We start from the raw sequence: 4,418 nt of genomic DNA, 5'->3' as shown, positions 1-4,418 counted from the left end.
CAGAATAAAAGTGGTTTTGTCCCAGGGGTCACAGGGTGGGTGGGGAGGGGGCTCAGGTGAGTGGGGGCTTCTGGCCCTCCAGAACATATGACTGGGGCTATCTGCCCCTGGGGGTCCCATGGTGTTGCTCATTTTGGGCCTTGGAGCCCCAGACAGTGGTTCCCTCCAGTTCTCTACAACTTAACATTTTAAAGTTTTTATTGAAACGATAGACAATATATTGTGATTTGTCATTTTTAGTGAGAGCTCTGTGGTAGCTGAACTTCATTAACTAAAGCATTGGTTAGCCCCAGGCTGCCTGCACTGGGGTCCCTGGGCCACATCTTGGTCAGCCCTGGTCTCCACACAATGCTTTCCTTTCCATGTCCCTGGGGAGTGGTGAGCCCCGATAGCAGAGCTCCCATTTTATAAGAGAGACAGTGAGCCCTGGTGTTAATTGATGTGCTCATCCTGGCTCCTCCTTTCTCCCTCAGACCCCCTTCTCTAAGGTCCCCTCCTTCTAGTGCCAGTGTATCTACCCAAGGAGTGGTGGTGGGCACTTGCCCCGCTGCCACCTCTGGGCCCCCAGTCCCTGCTCTGGGAGCCAGCCCCGATTGGACTCAGGCTTTTTGACCCTGGGGCTTCTCCCCAGAGGGGTGTCTCTGCTTCTTAGGGGAGTCTTGGCCCTGACTGCAACTCCTCCCCTCAAATGCCCCTGGTGGGAGCAGGGCACTTCCCTGCTTCTGAACTCTCTTCTCCCTGCGTTTCCTGACACCCCTTCTTTGGGCATCATGTTTTAATCTTCTTTGGTTGAATTGAAGTCAGGGTCATCCCTGCTGGAGATGGTCATGGGGTTGAGATCGAAGTGGGGAGAGGAAGCTGAGGAAGAAGAGAAGGTGGAGTAGGCCAGGCCCCTTTCTCTCTCAGGAAGAGACAGCAGCCCTTCCCCAGAGCCTCTGTAACCCAATCAGCCCTTGGTCCAGGGTATGGGAGAGACGAGTCACCTCCCAGATGTTTCTTGATGAATGGATGGTTCTCCATGGGCTTCCACAGACTCCCAGCACCTGCCTCCCCCTCCCTGCCCCTCTGCCCCCTCCCAACTCCCCAGAAATCTGGAAGAGGAAGAATGCCAGGAAGGGTCAGGGCTTGGTGGACACTGGGGACTATAAAGAGGAAGACTAAATGACCCCCCCCCCCCAGGTTTACACTTCAGAATCAGCTATCTGACATGTGAAGGTGTCCTGAGGCTGTTGAGCCTGCCCTCCCCCCAGAGTGAGGAGTTGATGGGACCCTGGGGGTGGGGAGGATGTTGGCGGTAATGCTGACCCCTGCAGCCCTTCCTGGGGGAGGAAGTAGAGAAAGCTCCCCCCAGCCCCACAGCAGCAGCAGCAACTCCTCTGGGAGAGGTCCCAGGGCTAAAGCTAAAGCCCTGCAGCCCCCTCTCCACCTTGCCCCCCACTCCATTGGCCCACCAAGGCTAGGGCCCCAAAAAGAGGATAAAGGCAGATGCTGCTCTAAATCAGCTTCCAGTCTAATGGAGAGAATGGGCCACATGGAGGAGAAATGGGGAACAGAGGTTGGCAGTGGAATGGGGGGACAGATGGGATGGGGCAAGAATCTGGAGGGTCTTGATTAGGGGAAAACAGGTACCCTCAATTGCTGAGGAGGAGGTGGGAGATGACAGGTGGGAGGGGGCTGGCCTATGACTGAAGGGCCTGGAATGCCCACTCCCATTTTGTAGTGCCCCTAGTGGGGTTTGTAGATGGGTCCCCTAGCCAGTCTGTGCTTTAGAAAATGATGCTGGTGGTCATTGGAGGATTGCGGCTTGGCGGGAGGCAGGAGACTTGAGGCTGGAGGACAGCCACCTGGCCCCTGGGATAATGATCTCTGATGCCACCAACCCTTCCCCATCATTGCTGCAAAGCAATCTATAGGAGGGCCGCCATTCCTCAAGACCACCACCATTAAATTACATTTATGGAGAGGAATCAATATGTGCCAGGCAACCTGCTGGGGCTTTGACATGACCCCAGGTCTCCGTCAGAACAGTGGGGAGGTAGAAGATGATATCTCCATTTGACAACTGGGGAAACTGAGCATAAATGGTCTTTTTCTTGAAGTTCCCCGTGAGTGGGAAGAGGTTAAGCTCAACACTGGGGAGCCAAAGGCAAAGAGCAGATGCTTAGAGGCCCTTTGGGCTCTGGTGGAGGTTACATCAGGGCAGCATAGAGGCTGGGGTCCCCTAGTCCAGAGGAGGGAGGGTTCTCATCCCTCACCTTGAGTCTCTTGAGGTTCAACAGGGCGTAGGTCACTTCCTGAAGGTCTTCCCCTGTTGGAGCCTGGCAGGAGGAGATGAAGGAATGGAAGGGGACACAGGGCAGGGGGCTGAGCGGGGTCAAAGGACCCTGACCCCTCCCCCAGATGTGTGACCTTGGGGGAACCTCACCCTTCTGTTCCCTCTAGAAGGAGAGAGCTGGGGAAGGGAGGAGGGGTCTGGGGGGAACTCATGGCAGTGTCCTCTGATCTGGCCTCCTCTGTCTGTCTGGCCTCACCTATGTCTGCAGCTGGAGGCAAGAGGAAAAGGCATGATGGACCAGGACCCCGGGCCCTGCCCAGGTAAAGCCCCACTGGCCCTGCCCCTCACACTCACCCAGGGGCTCCTCCTGGGGGGTCCCAGATGAGTCAGTGTTGTGGAGCAAGAAGACACAGAATGTTGACTGGGGAAGTTTGGGAAGGTGGGCAGGTGTGCTGGGGGAGGGTTTGGGGGGGGAATTGGGGGTGTCTGGAGCCCTACCTCCTGTTGGTCTTCTTGGCCTCTGCCTCTCTGCCCTCTTTCCCTGTAAAGCAGAGTCAGCCTTTAGTGGAGTTCAGCTCACCCACATCCCCTCCTGGCCCCCACCGCAAGAACTCACTGAGTCTGGTTTTATGTCACCAATGTCGGAGGCAGAGGAGGAGGAGGAGGAGGAGGAGGAAGAGCAGGATGAGGAAGGTTGAGATGCCCATCAAGATGCCCACTTGGAGGCTGGAGAGACCTGGGACGGCTGGGGATGAAACAAGGGCAGAGTGAGCAGAATGACCCCCTGCCTGGCCCTTGGATGGGACTCATTCACTAATCTGGCTTGACCCCTTTTAGTGAGGCCCCAGGTAAGCGCCCAAACTTCCACAAGACAGACCCAGGGGTGCAGAGAACATGAGGGTTTCCAGACCTCTGGGGCTTTACTGTGCAATGAGCAAATGGACCAATGGGGGGAGGGTGGGAGGAGGAAAAGAGTCCTGACCCCTGCCTCTGGGTGCAGAAGGTGGGGGGGGGCCTCTGGTGCCCACGGGAAGGACAGGACAGTAGAGCTGGGGGCTTCCAGAACGGAAGAGACCCCCAGCCAATCTTGGTCATCCTCTGACCCCTCTCATCCTGGAGGGCCCTTGCCTTCCTACCTTCCTACCACCTCTCCTGGGGGCCTGCATCCAGGAGGATGTGCCTGGGGACTGGGGCAGGGGTGTTGATGATCAGAGTGGATCTGGGGCCAGGGAGGGGAGGCCCCTCTCTCAGAGGATGACCCACTTTCCAGACTCCCCACCCCCTCCCTGTGAGCCTCCTGGACCCCCAGCCCTCCTGCACACTGTGGCCCTTTGGGCCAGGACCCTGAGGAGGCAGGGTGGGGCCCAAAGATCAGTGACGGAGCTTGGGGAATGGGATAGGTGTGGAGGCCTGGGGCTCTCTCACCTGTGACCCTGAGCACCAGGGGATTACTGGGAGCTGACCACTCATAAGGCTTGTTACTGTGAAAGTTGTAGCATCCCTCCATGGGCAGGGGTCACAGCCAGGATGGAGAAGTTGGTCTGAGCCCCCTGGCCTCCCCGGTGGATGATCTGTTGTCCATCCTTGTGCAGAACAGACATGGCATACCTCTGCTGTGAGTGACACTGGAGGGTCACATTGTGTCCTGAGGGCAACTAGGAGCTGGGCAAGGCTGAGAGGATTGGAGGGGCATTGGAATCTGGGGGAGGAGGAGAGACTGGCATGAGAACAGGCCCTGACCTCCCCCCATTCCCAGGCTGGAGCTGGCAGAGGAGGAGCAGCAGCTGCTTCATTCTCCTCTCCCTCTCCTGGTTTCAAGGGCTTCCAGGGCTGGCAAAGGTTTAGGCATCCAGGGCACTAGAGCCAGCTCTGACTCGGGCCAGAGTCTGAGGCTGGGGGTGAGAATGGGGGGGCTCTCTTCTAACTTGTCATTATCAGCTCCAGGGGGTCACTGTTCTCTGACCATGATGATTGGCTCTTGTAGCGACATTGGTATCTCCCGGCATGATTTGGTAACATCTTAGAGATAAGGAACCGGGCCTCTCCACCATTTGCAGACTTCTCCGTGTTCAGTTCTTCTCCTTCCTTCCACAGATGATACAGATCAGCCCCCAGGGACCCTTCACACCAGAGGGTCACTGGC

At 57.2% G+C, this 4,418-nt stretch overlaps 1 long non-coding RNA gene across 1 annotated transcript; it reads right to left on the bottom strand.

The window, feature by feature from the left end:
• Positions 1-713: 713 nt before the first annotated feature.
• Positions 714-4,167, bottom strand: LOC141509998 (uncharacterized). Its single transcript, XR_012474754.1, has 4 exons — positions 3,701-4,167; positions 2,892-3,020; positions 2,256-2,816; positions 714-858 (listed from the first exon to the last, which is right to left on the bottom strand). It is a non-coding gene; the product is annotated as an uncharacterized LOC141509998 (long non-coding RNA).
• Positions 4,168-4,418: the final 251 nt, after the last annotated feature.

This window comes from Macrotis lagotis, chromosome 1 (assembly GCF_037893015.1).
Source record: "Macrotis lagotis isolate mMagLag1 chromosome 1, bilby.v1.9.chrom.fasta, whole genome shotgun sequence".
Taxonomy (NCBI): domain Eukaryota; kingdom Metazoa; phylum Chordata; class Mammalia; order Peramelemorphia; family Peramelidae; genus Macrotis; species Macrotis lagotis.
This window is presented reverse-complemented; position numbering and strand designations above follow the sequence as displayed.